Source organism: Rhipicephalus sanguineus, chromosome 4, assembly GCF_013339695.2.
Source record: "Rhipicephalus sanguineus isolate Rsan-2018 chromosome 4, BIME_Rsan_1.4, whole genome shotgun sequence".
NCBI classification, from domain to species: Eukaryota; Metazoa; Arthropoda; class Arachnida; order Ixodida; family Ixodidae; genus Rhipicephalus; species Rhipicephalus sanguineus.
The window spans coordinates 36,462,171-36,482,380 of NC_051179.1; positions in this window are offsets into that span (position 1 = coordinate 36,462,171).

The window sequence follows — 20,210 nt, forward strand, 5'->3', positions numbered from 1 at the left end:
CATCAAAAACTCCCCCGAGAAGTTTTGGCGATACCTTTCCACACAGAAAAAGGCAGTTGATCGAATTATGTGCGATGGCGTGACTATCGATGACAAACGCAGTATAGCTGAAAGGTTCAATGAATACTTCCACAGTGTTTTTTCTAATCAAACTGAACCGTTACGTCAGAGCCGTAATAGCCTGCATGAAAATTCCACCCTAATTTCAGAAGCTGGTGTTGTTTCAATGTTGCTGAATTTAAAGACAAAATCGTCGCCTGGACCTGATAATATACCAAACCCCTTTCTTCGTCGTTATGCTGAAGTGCTTTCGAAATATCTTCTTGTTATTTTCCGCGCTTCCTTGTCATCAGCTGGCATTCCTGTTGATTGGAAAACAGCACGAATCGTTCCCGTCTTAAAGAAAGGAGACAGCATGCTATTAACAAACTATCGACCGATCTCATTGACGTCATCATGTTGCAAAATGCTGGAGCACGTCATCGCGAAATACATAAACAAGTTTTTAGCTGACAATACTAAATTAACTCCGTTTCAACATGGTTTTAGAAAGGGGCTCTCTACAGTCACCCAGTTGACAACAGTCGTACATCGCTTAGCCTCGGTTCTAGACAAATCAGGTCAGGTCGATGGTATTTTCCTGGACTTTAAGAAGGCTTTTGACCTTGTATGTCATTCTAAACTAATCTTAAAGCTTCAGACACTAGGCTTACCAGGTTTTATTATTTCTTGGGTTGCAGCATACTTAAGCGACAGAGTGCAATTTGTGTGTATTGATGGCCATTGCTCAAGGTAGGGCGCCTTGATGCGCGCGCGCACATCGAGGCACACTAGCTCAAGGCAGCTACCAGTGACCTCTGGTGTGCCACAAGGAAGTGTCCTTGGGCCATTGTTGTTTTCTATGTACATAAATGATATCGTTGATGTAATTAGTGAGCCGGTTTGTATCAGACTTTTTGCTGATGATTGCGTGCTGTTTAATGAGGTGAAATGTTCTGAGGATTAAGTACTCCTTAATTATAATTTACAGAAAATTCATAAATGGTGCGAACAACGGGACATGGTTCTCAATGCCCAGAAAACTGTTTTCATGAAAATAACCAGAAAGAGCCATTGTCTTTCCTTTCCGTGCTCGCTTGCATCAATTCCGCTTGTTGAAGTTACAAACTACAAATATCTCGGTGTCACTATAACAAACACGCTAAAATGGAATTCACACATATCAAACATATGTGCGTCCTCCTTCCGAAAACTCTGCTTACTCAGACATAAATTAAAACAAGCACCAGCTGAGGCAAAACAGTTAGCATACTTATCACTTATTCGACCGAAGCTTGAATACGCCGCTATTGTTTGGGACCCACATACTAAACAAAACATCGATGCTCTCGAAAGGATTCAACGAAAAGCTACTCTCCAACACTTTTAATGTGTGAACATGGTATCCAAACATTGCAGCTACGGCGTAAGATACAGAGACTGAAGTTTCTTTTTCAGCTAAAAAACAGAAAAATAGCTTTAAATCCAGATGAATACATATCACCCCTCTTAACCCGAGAAACGAGGCATCGTCATGCCGAGTGTCTTACGCCCTACAGCACCAGAACCAATGCGTTTAAATTTTCATTTTTCCCTCGTACGATAAACGAGTGGAATGCCCTTCCATTGACATGGTTACATAGAGCGGAACTAATAGAGCAAATGATTAAATAGACGTATGTCGTTTTGTTTTGATGTAACCATACCTGCTGTATTTACTGTATGTCACCTTACCTACTATATTTTATGATTACTGTATGTGTGTATATACATTCTACCTTTGTTGTGTGTATTGCAATGCATGGCGATTTGCTTTGCCTTTTTGTTATTGTTGCACGGATCTAACTGTTTACAATGTATAATGTTCAGTTGAATGTAATATTGTAACCACTCCTGCTTGGGCCGCTCAATGGGCCTGCAGTATCCTATAAATAAAATAAATAAAATAAATAAATAAAACATTAATTTTAAACATTTTCGGATTGTTGCTCCAAACAAAAATTCGGCAGATACCATTCTTTCTGGGAATCTGTTTCATGCGAAGCAGTCAGCGAGTACTTCTATGCTGCATTTTATGGCTTTTAGCCAAGCGTTACGAGGTTGATCAAGGTGATTTTGTAAGTGTAGTAGCTGTGTGCACATGTTGGGCTTACCAGGCACGTCCACAACATTGGCGTTTAAAGTGTAACTTATGGTTTGACGTAACGTCAGCCCTCACGTTAGAGTACATACGTCAGTATTATCGAAACTAAATGCACTTTACGGTGCAATAATGGGAATATCATACGTAACTTTCGTTAATGTATTCTTCCGTGCTCGAGCAATGCTTCATTATAGCTTGCTGAACCATGGGAATACAAATGTTATAAAAGCGAAGCCAACACTGGAACCAGAGACGTTAACCTGACATGACGCCTGTATCGTAGGAGTACATGTTTATTGCATTGTTACACAATTATATACCCAGCACCACAACCACAATTGATGTTGCACCGAAATTACGCCTGCATTTGGTGTTTTTCCGAAGCAGTTTCTAGACCTGGCGTGGCTCTGTGGTAGAATACCTGACTGCCACGCAGAATCCTTGGGTTCGATTCCTGCTGAGATCCTAGATTTGATTCTTTCCATTCGAGGTCAACGCTGCCGATGTCGGTTTTTCTTAATGCTCTGGCATTTAAATTACCAATGTGTGTTCTCGCCGTTGCTAGGCAGATATAAACTGTCGGTCACCTGTGGCGCATACCCCGTGCACCGCGGCCCGTGGTAAACGGGTGTGTGCCACACGTGTCTGGAGGAAAGGGTTTGACGACGTACGCGACAGGATTTTCATATTATTCATGTCATGACCCGACAGTCATATTCGTCAAATCCTCTTGTCTTCCCATGCCAATTTTGGTCTACACCAAGTAAAGGAGGCGATCATGAGAGCACCCAGATGTAGGCGGCTAGATAGACAGATAGATAGATAGATAGATAGATACGTAGATAGAAACGCTCAAAGTGCCAAAGGTTTGCTAAGAAATGCAGCAAATAACAGAATTACTAAGCAGTAATCAGAATAAAAGTGACCTATCAGTTGTGACCATGACTCAGCCGGAGTGACATTCAAATTCGTGTAAAATGAGCGAATTGGTTAAGCATCATGTCATGGTTCCTGCGTAGGTGGCGGTTCAAAATTCCGTGATCGAGCGTGATCGAGCGTTTGATTCTTTGACGCAGACGGGAAGGGAGCAGTGTTCATATATATATATATATATATATATATATATATATATATATATATATATATATATATATATATTGTGAGACGACGTCAGGTACGACGGAACGATTGTTGTATTTACAGCAAAGGCGCGCGAACCAAAAACCGAACACCGGCGATCCAACACGATGATGATGATCACGATGATTTGTATGCACAAGTGAAGATGATGACCGACACAGTCAGCGCTCATACTATTTTCCCCCTTCACGAAAGCGGTCAGCAAGACGTCCATTTAGTAAGGGTACGAACGCCGGATATAGGGCTTCAGGCGAGACACATGGGTGATCTCGGCACCGCGACGGCGACGGTCCGAAGCTGAACTAACAGGAGCGACGCGATAATTCACCGCAGACGTTGGTTCAAGCACGGTGTAAGGGCCCAGGTATCTGTGAACGAATTTTTCACAGAGCCCCGGTGTGCGAACAGGGGTCCAGAGGAGCACTTCGTCGCCTGGGTGGAAAGACACAACTCTACGTGTCTCATCACAACGAACTTTCCTCTTGGCCTGAATGGCAGCGTCCCTTCCAGAAGAGTTCGCTGCCCGCGTCGCCCGCTGCCGTGAAATTGCCCGCGCCAACACTTGGCGCGGGCAATTTAACGGCAGCGGGCGACGCGGGCAGCGAACTCTTCTGGAAGGGACGCTGATGGGACAGAGAGCGCGGAGAAGAAGCTGGTGTCCAGAACAAAAGACGGTGCACGGCCATACACGAGGAAAAACGGGCTGTAGCTTGTAGTGCGTTGTATGGCCGTATTGTAGGCAAACGTGACGAAAGGCAGTATTGTGTCCCAGTTCTTGTGATCGGGCTGAACATACATAGAGATCATGTCGGATAAAGTTCGGTGAAAACGCTCGATGAGACTATTTGTCTGCGGGTGATATGCCGAGGTGGTCTTATGGATGGTGTCAGAGGCCTGTAGGACTTCAGCGAGGACATGAGAAAGAAACGTCTTGCCACGGTCACTAAAGAGAACTAAGGAGGATGATGACCGACACAGTCAGCGCTCACAATATATATATATATATATATATATATATATATATATATATATATATATATATATATATATATATCCATTTCAAGGAGTGCGCAAAAGAGCTACCGAAAAATTCGAGAACGAACAATACTTGTGCGGTAGTGTGTACCGAACGCTGCTCCCTTCTATATATATATATACATATAACGCAATAAATGTATAGATTTCCTTCAAAGTGGAAACTGGGACTCTGTAAGTATTTTTTCGAGGAGTTATATACTACTGCCTGTAGTGAGCCCGCAAAGAAAAAAAAACGATGTGTCGAATAACCTTACCCCAAAGAAACACAAGCGGAGGAGCAGTGATAATAAAAATATTTTTTGCTGTATCTGCAAATGTAACCGTGCTGCGTGCTCGGCTGTTTCGAGTCCTTAGAAGAACTCAAAATTAGCAACCAGTGTTCAGAACCTGCGCGAGAGCATGTACATCGACACGAATAATTAAAAGGGTAACCTACTCATGAAACCAAAACTCGCCGATGATGGGCTGGGGTAGTGCTTGAGATAGACATTCCTAAGCCATGTGTGATAATATGTGGTGCGCGGATGCAAAACGAAACCGAAAATTGAATATGTAGTGTGCCGTGCGGTGGCGAAGTGGATGTGATGTGTATGTGCCGTGCGGTGCCGACGAGGAAGACGACAGCTCGTGAGGCGCGGCCTCGAGGGTGCGTGGCCCGTGCCTTCGGCAGTGCGCGAGGTGCGTCGTTCGAGGCAGGACTACCTTGTTGGGCGTGTGGCCCATAGGTACGACCCCGGCCACGTCGCGACACTCCCACCAGAGCTCAGCCTCCGCTAGACGACTGGTCTAGGAGAGCTGACGCCGGGTTCCCGAACCTGCCCGTGCCCCGCTGGTCTTAGAGAGCTGACGCCGGGTTCCTGAACCTGCCGTTGCCCCGCTGTTCCAGGAGGGCTGGCGTGGGCTTCCCAGGCGTACTGTTCGTGCTCAAGGGCACAACTCCCTGCCGCCGGAACCCGTGTATCGTCGGCTCCAGTTCGTCGCAGAACCAGTGGAGTTCGACGCGGCGACCCTGCGTCTTCCGACTTTGTCACGGCAGGTGACGGCGCCGCAACCACGTCTTCGCCACTGAAAGGTGCCGACGGGGAAGCAACGACGGCCCAGGCGACTACCCCGACGACCGAACTGTAGGCCGGACGTTCTATTTATTCATTGAGTTTAGTCCGCGTGCTTTTTGTTCGCAATGTCTTAATGAATGTTTGTTGTCCATGCGTGAAGGGTGCAATATAAGTGGGACGTGTGTTTGTGCACTGGCGTGCTGTCTGATTCTTTCTGGAGCGGTCCTGCCCAAATAACATCACAAACTGGCGAGCCTGCCAGGATCCGCTCGTTAAACCAGTGAAAGAAGACAGTTTCGCTCGAGACAGACACACGTTCAAACTGCACCATGGACTTGGAAAAACTCGCAGCTATAGGGCTCCAACTGGGGTTCTCGGGTGCAGAGCTTAACAAGTGGATTGAGGCTCAACAGGCTAAACTAAGGGATGAGAGAGCTGTAGAACGAGAGGCAGCCAAAGAAGCTGACGAAAGGCAGCGCGAAATTCTGCAGCTAAAGCTCAAGCTTCAGGAAGGAGCTCAGAATATGCCCGTAGCAGCGAATGACGCTTTGACTGCGCCCAGCACCTCCTCGCCTCTCAATCCGCAGAAGTTACTGCCTTTATTTGACGAGAAACGCGATGATTTGCACGCCTATCTGCAGCGATTCGAGCGCGTAGCCACAGGACAGGATTGGCCGCAAGAAAAATGGGGTCTCGCTGTAAGCATGTGCCTAACGGGTGACGCGTTAACCGTGATAGGCCGAATGACTGCCGCCGATTCCCTTGACTACCAGAAAGTAAAGAAAGCTCTACTGCAGAGATTTCAGTTCACGACTCAAGGCTACCAAGAGAAGTTTAGGAAAGCACGAGCAGCAGATGGTGAAACTGGCAGACAGTTAGCAGCAAGAATTGCCAGCTATTTCGACCATTGGATAGACATGGCAAACGTATCCAAAACCTACGAAGATCTAAGGGATCACGTAATCTCTGAGCAATTCTTGCGTTGTTGCCATCCAAAGCTGGTTGTTTTCTTGAAAGAGCGAGAGTGCAAGTCACTAGATGAGCTCGCTAATTTGACGGATCGCTTCCTGGAGGCGCAGAATTTGACTAATCTAGGAAAAGGTCCTGACCCAGCGAAAGAGTCAGGTGGAAAGCCTACCGAAGCGTCGCGTAAACAGCAACTCAAGTGTATCCTTTGCAATCGTTTCGGACATTTAGCTCCTGACTGCCGCAATCCACCTAAGCAGATGCTAAAGTGCAAGTTGTGCGGAAAAACGGGACATGTAACAGAAACCTGCCGAAACCAGCATGGGGACCACAAACCGAGTTCGTTGTGCGCATTTACTGAATCCGAATCTGCCCGGACTGCAGCTAGAAAAGCATCCAAGCGTCCAGGAGGGAAGATTCCTTGCGCAAGTCACCACGACGACGACAACTTGCAGGGTGCAGTACGTTTCCTGGTCGACGGGATGCCAGTGGTCGGAGGTCTACTGCTAGGAAGAGAGGTTCGAGTACTACGCGATACGGGATGCAACACGGCAATCGTCCGACGAGAGCTCGTTCCTGATGTGTGCCTCACAGGCAAGAACATCGGCGTCGTTCTCCTAGACGGATCAACTAGCCATCTCCCGGAAGCTGTTGTACAAGTCCACACGCCGTACTTCACAGGGATGCTGAAAGTGGCTTGTATGGATCGACCCCTATATGACCTTGTGCTGGGAAATCTTCCAGGTGTCAGAGGACCGTACGATCCGGATTCTGACTGGAAGCAGGCGGCTCGTACCCAGATGGATGAGTTACCGGCGCAAGCACACCCGACGAAGTCCCCTGTCACCTCAACCACTGTCTCTTCAAGCGTGGCAAAAGCCGAAGCCAAACAACAAGGCCAAGACAAGATCAAGCCTTTGTACGTGTCAACAACTTTCTTACCTGACGTTACCAGAGCGCAACTCGTCGAGGAGCAGCGAAAGGACCCGACCCTAAAAGCTGTCTTTGCTAAAGTGAACAAAGAGTTCAAATCGGGAAAGGGTCACAGTTATGAGTTCATTGAAGATAAAGGATTACTTTATCGACGCTACCGCCTTGCCACTGGAAGAACCTTTAAACAGATGGTCACTCCGAAAGTGTTCCGGGTCGGTATACTGGACATTGTTCATGCAAGTATCATGGCAGGACACCAAGGCATCAAAAGAACCACTGATCGTGTCCTGGAAGAATTTTATTGGCCTGATTTGAATGGGGACGTCAAGCGCTTTGTCAAGTCTTGCGACAAGTGCCAGAGAACTACCCCTAAAGGAAAAGTTGGAGTCGCGCCACTAGGCAACATGCCTCTTATCCGGACACCTTTTGAAAGGGTCGCGGTTGATTTAATCGGCCCATTTTCACCAAGATCGGACCGTGGGAACCGATACGTTTTGACACTCATCGATTTTGCTACTCGTTACCCTGACGCTGTAGCATTGCCCGCAATCGATGCAGTTCACGTTGCGGAAGCACTCGTCGAGATTTTCTCCCGCATCGGCTTGCCAAAGGAAATGGTAACCGACCAAGGGGCAAGTTTCACCTCAGAAATAATGAAAGAGGTTAGCAGGCTTCTCTCCGTGAAGATGCTAAAGACGACCCCATATCATGCGATGGCGAACGGTCTCGTGGAGAAGTTCAATGGCACCCTCAAGACAATGCTAAAGAGAATGTGCCAAGAGAGACCTCGATCTTGGGACCGGTACCTTGCTCCACTGCTATTTGCATATAGGGAAGTCCCACAGGCAAGCCTCGGATTCTCTCCGTTTCAACTCATTTACGGCCGCCACGTCCGAGGACCGCTAACCGTGCTGAGAGAACTGTGGACAAATGAGGGGCTAGACGCAGAAACGCGGACGACTTACACCTATGTCTTTGATTTGCGCAATCGCCTAGAGGAGACTTGCAAGATAGCACATGAACAGCTGGAGAAGGCTCGTGCGAAGCAAGAAACCTACTATGACAGGAAAAGTCGCCCTAGAAAACTATGCCCAGGCAACAAGGCTTTAATTCTGCTGCCGACTGACTCCAACAATGCAGTGGAAAGGGCCGTTCCAGGTCATCAAACGGATAAACGATGTTGACTACGTCATCGATGTGTCCGGGAAAAACAAGATTTTTCATATCAACATGCTAAAAAAATACGAAGAGCGCGAATCTACGGAACCACAACAGGTGTCAGTTGTTGCAGAGGTCCAGGAAAATCTCCGCGAAGAAGACGAAGTCAAACAAATGCCCATATTGAGCTTGTATCGCACGCAGTTCAGCACGGATGTCAAGCGATCACCACACCTCACTGCTGAACAAGTTCAGAATGTGCAAGCACTTTTTCAAGAGTATGCGGACATTTTTTCTGACTTGCCAGGCAAAACAGCACTCGTGGAGTGTTCGCTACGTCTGACCTCCGATAAGCCTGTGCATGTTCCGCAGTACCCCATCCCCCTTGCCTTACAAGAAAGCGTAGAAAAAGAAGTGCAAGAGATGCTGAAACTCGGTATTATTGAGCGGTCTCAATCACCGTACCACGCTCCCATTGTCGTCGTCAAGAAACCGGACAACACGATTCGGTTGTGCTTAGACTTCAGGGAATTGAACAAGATTCTGGTCCCCGACTGCGAGCCAATACCACGCATCGATGTAGTTCTTGCACTTGTTGGACAAAAGCAGTTTTTCTCCAAATTTGATTTCACGAAAGGGTACTGGCAAGTACCGATGGATCCCAAGAGTCGTGAAAAAACTGCTTTCTCCAGCATGTCTGGACTTTATCACTTCCTCTACATGCCTTTTGGCATTAAAACGGCGCCAGCAGTCTTCGCGCGCCTTATGAGATCAGTACTGGGTGGTGTCGACAACGTCCACCATTATTTCGACGATGTCATCATTGCGACCGATACTTGGCAAGAGCACATCGACACCCTCAGACAAGTTTTTGAACGAATAAACCAAGCTCACCTCACCACAAAACCAAGTAAATGTGAAATAGGAGAGCGAAGCATATCATTCTTAGGACATCGAATCGGGGAGACTACAGTTGAACCGCTTCTCAAAACGCTCGACAAGATTCTTGCCGCAAAACGACCTACAACCAAGAAAGCAGTGCAGTCGTTTCTTGGCTTGACCGGCTATTACAGGAAGTTTATACCTAACTACGCCGAACTGACCAAGCCGCTGACGGACCTTACAAGAAAGGGACAAAGCCACATTGTTTCATGGGGCGCAATTCAAGAGGAAGCGTTTACGGCACTCAAGAAGAAGCTCGGTGATGCTCCCATCCTCCTTGCTCCCGACCTCTCGAAGGAGTTCGTTCTTCGCACGGATGCCTCCAATACAAGCCTGGGCGCAGTATTGCTCCAGATGGGAAAGGACCAAGTGCTGCACCCAGTTGCTTACGCAAGCCGTAATTTATTGCCCCGAGAAACCCGTTATTCAACAATCGAACGGGAATGCCTCGCACTTGTTTGGGCAGTGCAGAAATTTCATATTTACCTCTATGGCAAACTTTTGTCATTCAGTCAGACCACCAGCCGCTACAGTATGTAAATTCCGCCAAACACGTGAACAAAAGAGTGTTGAGGTGGAGTCTCCTTATGCAGGAGTATTCATTTTCAGTTCATTACATAAAGGGTTGTGACAATGTCGGAGCCGACTACCTGAGTCGCGCGTAACTGCCGTTCAGGTAGCATCGTGGTTCTAATACTACTCGCCCTCAGTCGTGAACTAGTTGACTCCTAGTTGCGACATAGCAAACCTACTTGTACGGTAGTTTTCCAACCGAACTGTAAGCAGTCTTCTGCGAACACTAAGGCCAACTTACGGTGCAGTGATAATTCGTTTCGTCCCGCGCCTTTGTGCTAGAATAGTTGTGAACAACTTTCTCGAAAAAGGGGGTGATGTGATAATATGTGGTGCGCGGATGCAAAACGAAACCGAAAATTGAATATGTAGTGTGCCGTGCGGTGGCGAAGTGGATGTGATGTGTATGTGCCATGCGGTGCCGACGAGGAAGACGACAGCTCGTGAGGCGCGGCCTCGAGGGTGCGTGGCCCGTGCCTTCGGCAGTGCGCGAGGTGCGTCGTTCGAGGCAGGACTACCTCGTTGGGCGTCTGGCCCATAGGTACGACCACGGCCACGTCGCGACACTCCCACCAGAGCTCAGCCTCCGCTAGACGACTGGTCTAGGAGAGCTGACGCCGGGTTCCCGAACCTGCCCGTGCCCCGCTGGTCTTGGAGAGCTGACGCCGGGTTCCTGAACCTGCCGTTGCCCCGCTGTTCCAGGAGGGCTGGCGTGGGCTTCCCAGGCGTACTGTTCGTGCTCAAGGGCACAACTCCCTGCCGCCGGAACCCATGTGTCGTCGGCTCCAGTTCGTCGCAGAACCACTGGAGTTCGACGCGGCGACCCTGCGTCTTCCGACTTTGTCACGGCAGGTGACGGCGCCGCAACCACGTCTTCGCCACTGAAAGGTGCCGACGGGGAAGCAACGACGGCCCAGGCGACTACTCCGACGACCGAACTGTAGGCCGGACGTTCTATTTATTCATTGAGTTTAGTCCGCGTGCTTTTTGTTAGCAATGTCTTAATGAATGTTTGTTGTCCATGCGTGAAGGGTGCAATATAAGTGGGACGTGTGTTTGTGCACTGGCGTGCTGTCTGATTCTTTCTGGAGCGGTCCTGCCCAAATAACATCACACCATGACAGGCAATTCACCGCTATTCTTAAAGCGGGATGTATACAACAATTGCGCTTTGGTCGGCAAAAAAAATTGGAGCTCACTCAGACTCACTGAAGAAATACATTTTGCTCCGAAGGCTCACTCGGGCTCAGACTCACCAATTTTCGTCAATCGGACTCACTCAGACTCACTAAATGTTTTCTCAACCGGACTAACTCGGACTCAAACTCACCAACATATTACTCAGCCGGACTCACTCAGACTCAGACTCACGGCTTGACCTGTATCTGAGTGAATCTGAGTGAGTCGATTCATGAGTCTGTTAGCGTTAAATTAGCTTTTTCGGTCATGGTGCCGATGCTCTTTAACGCCAATATCTCACGTAATCGGTGCTCTACGATGCGCCTTTCGATCTTGCACCATCAAACACGTATTATAAGTGGCTTAAATCATGCAAGGACAGTTTTATGAAATACGCGACTCACACGAGATATATTATCAAGAACTTCCCGTGAAAGAGTTTGCACGGGGAGGTCAACGCCCCCCCCCCCCCCACACACACACCTCACACCTCTGATCAATAAATATTGAGGTGGCGCATGAACGCTCGTGCGTTGACATATGTGTGACTAGACTTGGGTATAATGGTAAGCCGATATAAGACTGATAGTAATGCTGAAGATGAGTAGATATGACCATAGGTCGGCAATGGACGGTGCAGCCCTCTCGGACTCACTAAAAAGAAATATATTTTGTGCTTAGGGCTCACTCGTACTCAGACTCACCAATATGTTTCTCAACTGGACGCACCTGGACTCAGGCTCACTAAAATTTTCCTCAGTCGGACTCACTCCGACTAAAACACACCAAAACATTACTTACCCGGACTTGCTCAGAGTCAGACTCATGGCCCGATCTGAGTCTGAATGAGTTTGAGTGAGTCGACTCATGAGTGAGTTTGCCGACCTGTGCAATTTCGTAGTATTGGTAGTAACATACGGGGCTGAAAACTTGGAGGATAACAAGGAAACTCGAGAAAAAAGTGAAGTACCGCGCAATGTATGACGGAAGAAAAAAATGGCCCGCATTAAGACACCGAATGATACGTAGAGGAAATAAGGGAACAAACAGGCGTTGCCGACATCCTAGTTAACATCATCAGAAAAAAGTGGACTTGGGCAGGTCACTAATACGAAGGACCGATAATTGATGTGCCGTTAGTGCGGCGTAATGGATACCGAGAGAAGAGAAACGAAGTCAATGACAGCAGAGTGTTAGGTCGAGGTGATGAAATTAAAAATGTCGCAGGAATAAAGTGCAATCAACTGTCGCGGGATAGAGGGAATCGGAAATCGCTAGAGAAAACCTCAGTTAAGTGGTCACTGAATAGGTTGAAGATGATGATAATTATGTTTATGATGCTCACAGAGGCGTTTCGTGGACTGACCGAAAGAGGGCTTAATCACAGTTGAATGAACAGTGTGCCCTAGCTGTTGAATATGCAAGTTAACTGGATTTACCGTAACCTAGCGTTCTAAGCTATAAGTCCTGATGAAAAAAAGCCGGCAGATCCCACGCATTGTGGGAATCGATGTAATGCGAAGCAGCCAGCAAAGAGCTGCATACACCGCCTTGTATGTCATTGAGGAAAATGCGTGTCATGGTTTTCATGTTAACTCCTATTATTTATGTTCGTCACACAGTAACGTCGCGCAATACCAACTTCGGGGTAGATCAAGCTAGAGAAACGGCCGCCAGCGCTCCATGAGCGTGGAACGTAAGTCATGCTGTATATGACATGCGTGTCATGATTTTCATGTTAACTCGTGTTATTTATGTTCGTTACACAGTCACGTCACAAGATACCAATTTTTGTGTATATAAAGCTAGCGAAACGGCCGCCAGCGCCCCATGAGCGTGGAACGTAAGTCATGCTGTACATGACATGCGTGTCATGATTTTCATGTTAACTCGTGTAATTAATGTTCGTTATACAGTCACGTCACAAGATACCAATTTTGGTGTATATAAATCCAGCGAAACGGCTGCCAGCGCCCCATAAGCGTGGCATGTAAGTCATGCTGTAGATGACATGCGTGTCATGATTTTCATGTTAACTCGTGTTATTTATGTTCGTTACACAGTCACATCGCAAGATACCAATTTTGGTGTATATAAAGCTAACGAAACGGCCGCCAGCGCCCCATGAGCGTGGCATGTAAATCATGCTGTACATGACATGCGTGTCATGATTTTCATGTTATGACTTGTCATTTATGTTCGTCATACAGTCATGTTACGCCATACCAATTTTGGTGCACATTCGATTAACCATGCGACCAGGAGAGCACAAAGTCGTAGTACTTGGAATGGTATAGCGCATTACGGGGAAGAAGAAACGGCCTAGCAGACCGACACAAGAGGACAGAGCGCTACCTTCCAGTTGGAAGTTAGCGCTCTGTCCTCTTGTGTCGGTCTGCTAGGCCGTTTCTTCTTCCCCGTAATGCGCTATACCATTCCAAGTACGACGAACCAACTCGTCCAATCCTCAACACTTGTGGACAAAGTCGTAGGCGGCTAGATAGATAGATAGATAGATAGATAGATAGATAGATAGATAGATAGATAGATAGATAGATAGATAGATAGATAGATAGATAGATAGATAGATAGATAGATAGATAGATAGATAGATAGATAGATAGATAGATAGATAGATAGATAGATAGATAGATAGATAGATAGATAGATAGATAGATACGCTCAAAGCCGCAGAAGTTCGCTAAGAAATGCTTCGCATTTAATACGTCAAATCAATTAAAACGGTCGTTTTTTAATTGTCAACTCAAACTGCTAATGTGATCGTTTACACTTCATTGTATTGGCAAAAATGAAAGCTCAGAAGCTTTCCATTGAAGCTGGTTCAACATTGTCTGCTCGGTGCACCGGTGTACGAACAATGAGCTACACAAGTATTAAGCCTCTAATCATGCTGTGGATTTCCCAACCTATGGCAAGAGAAAGAAAAAGAAACGCGGATACCATGAGAATAAATTGCTTGACTCGTATCCCACGAAGTAAAATGCACTGCATTGAAACATTTCACGTGTAACAGCAGCGCCAGAAGACAGCCTAGGGAGCAGAAGCAAGATTGGAGAGGCGGGATAAACATCTGCCGTCATGACTGCAATAACTCATCGCGAAGCAATAGCGTCCGTAATCTGGAAAAGTTCACATGCGTGTAACATGCGCATGTGAACTTTCCCAGATTACGTACGGACCAACTTATGCTTCCAATAGAACATTCCCAAGCTTAATTTCGGCGAAGCTTAGTGCGTGACACTCCCGCGTTAACGACGAAGTATAAATGCGTGGTTGTGTTCAATGGGTCGTATCTATTTGCCCCCAGTGACCCATGTCGGCGACTTCGGACTACTAAATGTTAGTACTGCCCTCTGAATTTTGTGAAGTGCTTATTGGTAGTATCGCATGACTGAATTTGTGAAGATGAGCGACAGCGTAGTCAAAGGCACCGAACAGGTGTGCTATAGAGGTTGTCTGAACAGGAAAAACTCAGAGGGTCCCTTATGCAATCGCCTAAGCCAACTCGAAGGCGAAAGCCATTTTCTTGTTCTTTTTCTTCTCGGTCGACGTGCTGATCCTCCCCTCCAGCGTAACATTCAAAAGCTTTCCGAGTTCAACGTGCTTTTGCACTGCCTCCCGGATCGGAGGCATTACAAGCTTTCTGCTCCTGACATGGTTTTGCAGAGCCTCCGTGATCGGCCCGCCTTTAATCAAGTGACGATGCCCTTCGATGTCGCCACTACGATGTGTCAAATTCTGGCGATCTGTGACGTCATGCTGACGTCATGTTACACTGAGGTCATGTGACTTTTGGTACGCCGACTGCACACACACACACACACACACACACACATTCACTTGAGTATCGATCACGTGACTTTGAACCCACTTTTATTACTTTTTTTTGCATCCTTCAACGCCAACGCCGGTCTCGCGAAGTATCGAGAGATATTGCCAAATCTCGAAGACGCCGACGGTCACTTTTCGCGTTTGATGAGGCATCTAAGGCTTTCGCCATAATAGGGGCCTCATACCTGTTAGCTGATGTTTCGATGGGTGGTATATTCGTCAAAGGCGCCATATGTTTGAAAGGGTTGGTCATTGACGCCTTTGACCAAGATAGGCTCACGTATACGTATACGAAAACATCGGCTAGCCTGCATTATGCCCTTATTCCCCCCCTGCACGTCGGATTTTCTCACTATGATTGCGCACTACAAATAAATGGGCAGTACACATCATTCTGTGGTGATCGTGTCTACAAAACATGAGTGGCTGCTCCGCAGAAGGGCGGCCATAATTTGATACAGAAGGTGATGCCATTCTGAGGGAGCCGGGCTTTCTGCGAATGTGAGCCACGGACTGCAGCGCAGTGATCGAGTCACTGACTATGACACGCAACTTCAGTTGACCCTCTAATCTGAGACGCTCAGTGACGACACTAGAATGGTGCCGCAATGAAAAATAGCGATAAAAACATGCGGGACCCATCACCTGAATATTACAACGTACTGAGGCTGCAGTGTCCACAAGAAAGCGGGAAAAAAAAACTAACTTCGCTTATGGACTCTTGCCGAGGTAAAGACACAGAGTGCCTGAGTTGTCAGTGGTGCTGATCTTCTGGAAATGCGGTAACAGGACAGTTCAACATCTTGCAACTCTTCCTATTTACAAAAAAATCATTCTTAAAATCTTAGCTAGATGGCATCTACAACTTTAGGTGCAATCGAAACAATGTTTTGCAAAGAACACGCACTTTTTTCACGGTAAACAAGCATTCATCACAGAGAACAAGAAGACATGCGTTTCGAGACTCTTGCAGTTGCCTTGTTTTCATAAGCAACATAAAACTTTCAAAATGTAACAAAAGTTTTCAATGGATTTCGTGAAGGGCCTGTAACGTACGTTGTCACGTAAAGAAACACGTTTTTGTTTTCGTTTTTTTCCTGCTTTAAAAAGGCCGCAAGAGCTTGGTTTCAATCCATGACTTCGCACAAATCTGCAGACTAGCAGATATCCATTGAGGCATTGAGGTGGGATTTGTCAGTTTATTCGATTTCATTTCATTTTCAGAAACACTGAGAAGAAAGGCGAGGGCGAGCTGTAAATTGTGTACTGTGCTTAGGAACATAAGGTATTTAGGGCGTATTTTATTATGAGTTTGAGAAAGGAAAGCAACATAGTTGAAACTATGGCGCCTAATTAAAATACTTCACCGAAGGCTACTGAATAATCTTCATTATTCAAATAAATTTGTGCCTTAGTTCAGTCGCTTATTGAACACGAAAAAGCGAAGTCTGTTAGCGACTGTAACACACGGCTTGGTGCTTTCACCCAGTTGTACAATATTATGGGTTTGTAAACTGACGTCAACGAAAATGAGGGAAGTCAAGCCTGAGTGTGCATAGTCCGAAACGCGCGACCGTCATCATAATTTAAGATGGTATTATTTCTCAAAATTAGCTTCTGTGATTCAAAACACGGCAGCGACAAAAGGCGTGTTCGCCAACTTTAAAAGGAACCAGGGGAGGCCAACGGCAGTACGATCGGACGAAAAATATGGAAGAAACTCGGAAAATATTGAAAGAAAAATGAGAGGAAGGGCAGGACGCCCTTTCCAGGTTCCGCCGTCTTGAAGAAGGACCGAGCCACTTTGCAACAAAACTAGTGCTGATTCACAGTTGAGCAGCCGCCCGCTCGTCGCATGCGTTGCGGTTATCAGTCGGCGATTGCCGGTTCGCGCGTGGTGGTGAAAGCCGATATTGTCGTCTGTCTTTGTGTCCGCTACGCTGTCGGAGTCATAGCGGGAATTACGAATCTTTAAGGTCCGTACGCCACGTGGTGCCAAAAACCGCGAACTGAAAGCGATGTCCGGAATTGCTGGGTATGGTGTCGTGCGCATGCGCCACTAGTGCTTCGGCGCCTCCTTGCTTCTATCGCCGCGTCGTGTGCTCGCACCCACAATACATTCATATGTGTGCGCATTCGAACTGTATTTCCACAGCTGCACTGGTTTGTGATTCGGTTCTCTGCACAACAACGCAGTGAAACAACATATTTTACTTGAAGACCCTCAATACTAGAAAAAAAAAGATAGATATATCATGCTGAGCACACTTTTGCTAATAGAGAACACGCCTTTTTTTCCCCAGGATCTATCATACCGGATGGCTACTTTGTTCGTCTCACCAAGCAAGGTGCAGTATTGTGCTGCCTCTAGGACTGACTCACTCTAGTCGGCTTGGCGATCCTACAAACATCATCATAGCGAAATGCCCGGTCGTGGAGACTAACGTTGTGCCACTAGAACAGAGCTAGGTAGCCAATGAATGCCGAACCGCTCGACACATTTCCATTTCGCCATGTACTTACGGCCTTCACCTGCTCGACGCACGCCGTCGTCTCGTGCTTTGAAGATTCGCACAATGCTTCGTATTACGTAGATTGCGTAGATGTCAGCCAGAGTCGGGTCTGCCAATTTTAGGGGCGAAGCACCTTAGGGTCTCAACTTGTCGGAGTGTCATGTCTATGTCACGTCGGCGTGTCATGTAGTAGTCACGGTCCATCATAATAGGGTACGCGCCACAATAATTGGGTAAGTCCCACTACTCGCCACCGGTCCATACTATGCATAATATGAGTTAAAGTTTCGTCGTTACTGCCTAAAACATTGTGTTTGGCTTAGCACTGGCGTCGGAATCCCCGACGAAATTTACCAAGTCGCTCAAGTTTCTTATCTAAAACCAGATACACAAATGTGGATCTCTACGGCAAAGTCATCTATTTGAAACGCCACTTCTTGAAACATATCTGCAAAGTGATGGTCCTTTACTCGCCACCGGTTCACTGAAAATGAAGAAGGCAACAGTTAGCCCAACAAATAGCCGACGACGTTAGTGGAGCTGAAACACCCTTTCCTACATGACGAAGGGAACTGAAGCCGGGCATGTAGGCAAGAAGAAGATGATGAAGAAGGAGACGCACCTTAGGGTAAGCTGCATTCCGACGCAGTTTTCCGACGACGTGAGTGGAGCTGAAATAGCCTTCCCCAACATGCCCGGTTTAAGGCTTGGCAGCACTAGTGCCTCATCAAAGAAATATCTCTCAGCACAATGTGGCGAATTACCTCGGTCAGGCCGTTCTTCTTCTTCTGTCTCTCATTACCCATTAGCAGCGATTTTGCTGTGGGAAACACCGGCGCACACTGCATGCTTCGCCCCTACCCAGGTTTCGCGTTAGTGGAGCTGAAGCACCTTTACCAACATGCTTTGCCCCTCCCCAATTTTTCGTTCTTTAGTTGGTACTTTCCTTGAATGTGCAAGCTAGTAAAGTAGGAAGAAAATCACATCATCTCCCGCTAACGGTGACCTGAGGCGATGCGAAGCAGCGTTTCGGCATGTAGAGCCCGTGTTTTAGAGGCAAAGGGGAAAGGGGAGGGGAGAGAGGAAAAGGGAAGAGGGATGTGGAGAGGGGGAGGGGATATGAGAGAGGGAAAGTGGAGAGGGTGAGGAGGTGTGTGGGGAGGGCTTGCGCATGCGCAGTAAGGGTGGTCACGCCGCACACCACGACCACCGGATTGAACTCCGCTATAAGATGCTTCACATCTAAAATTGAGAGCATCTGCATACTCAGCGTATCGCGACTTCCTTGCGCGATACAACTGCAAACAGCTGCTATCAGTTTGCACAAAGTTCCAAGAAACTCGAAAGAAAAATAAGCGCTTTTAAAATAAAATTTTGTACTCCCATGTCTGCGAACGCGAAGTGTAGCACCATGCGCTACGCGCATGAATTCATATAAATAGCGCATATAACACTATGAGCTGTCCATATGTGCTCAAAAATGCGGCAAGCCGCGTGCATTGGCGCAGTAAGTTATCGTCAGCATCCTTCATAGCTCGCGCATTTGTCTGGATATTGATACATACCAGACGAGTGCTGTGTTGCAGGGCACGTCCAGTGGCTCGATTCGTAGACCTGTTGTAGGTGGTACCCAAAGGGAGAATATAGAGTAACGCTAATTATTCGCGAATGCTGCACTTCTACATCATCACACGAAGTTCTGGTAGGTGCGACAGTGTTTGCCTGACAGGAGAGGTGACAGTGTTTTGTCAGAAGAATTTTGTATTGTTCACATCGCCCGTATAGGTTGGTCCAACATTTTACTGTGCAGGGTAGCAAACCGAAAAACTTCTGGTTAAGTTCCCTGCCTTTTACTTGACCTTTCTCTCTCTCTCTCTTACTGAAGCTCGCAATTTCGACTGTGAAAACGTGCCGGCTAATGTCAACGAGCAGGCGACGATGAAACATCCATCCTTGTGGTGGTTTGTCTTCCGCGTTTGCCGGAACTCTTCTGGTCATAGCTTGGGCACTGTTAACCACTTCTATTCACCAGTGCTTATTGTTGGATTGGAGTCGAGCTTAGGGTGAAGAAGAAAGCACGCAGTGTTGATTCTGTGGTCGCGGTTGTTTTCTCAAATACCCATCTCAGGCCAACCATCTCGGGATTGTTGACTCGGTGGGACGACTGGCGTAGTTCTGTAACCTACGGTGTACTAACTCTTAAGTGGACGAGTCTGTAGGAGATGGACGTACGTTATTTGGACTCGCGGAACCGGATGTTTGCTCCAGGCGTGCATGATAGAATAGAGATATCACGTGGCCATTATACATCGTCGTCACTCGCTTGCGTTCGGTTCGTGTTGACCTGATCGAGAGCTGCATTCGCTCCCTGTTCCTCTTAGTCCAGAAACGTAGACGCCCGGTAACAGAGAAGTTAACCGTCTGGCAACACATCCCGGTGCACCGATGAAGCTCATCGATATGTGTAAATAACTACCTACCTCGTCACTCCCACATTACGTTAAGTCACGGCAGAAAAAGATTAGCACAAGTGACTATTGACTGGAAAGAAACTTTATATGTGTGTGCTAATAACTCAAGCAAATTTGACAATCGAGATTAGGAAGGGCAATCTTTTGTGTGTGAGCATTCGCCCTTTACTAAAACCACTGCTACAGTCATTGCTAAGGTCACCGATTA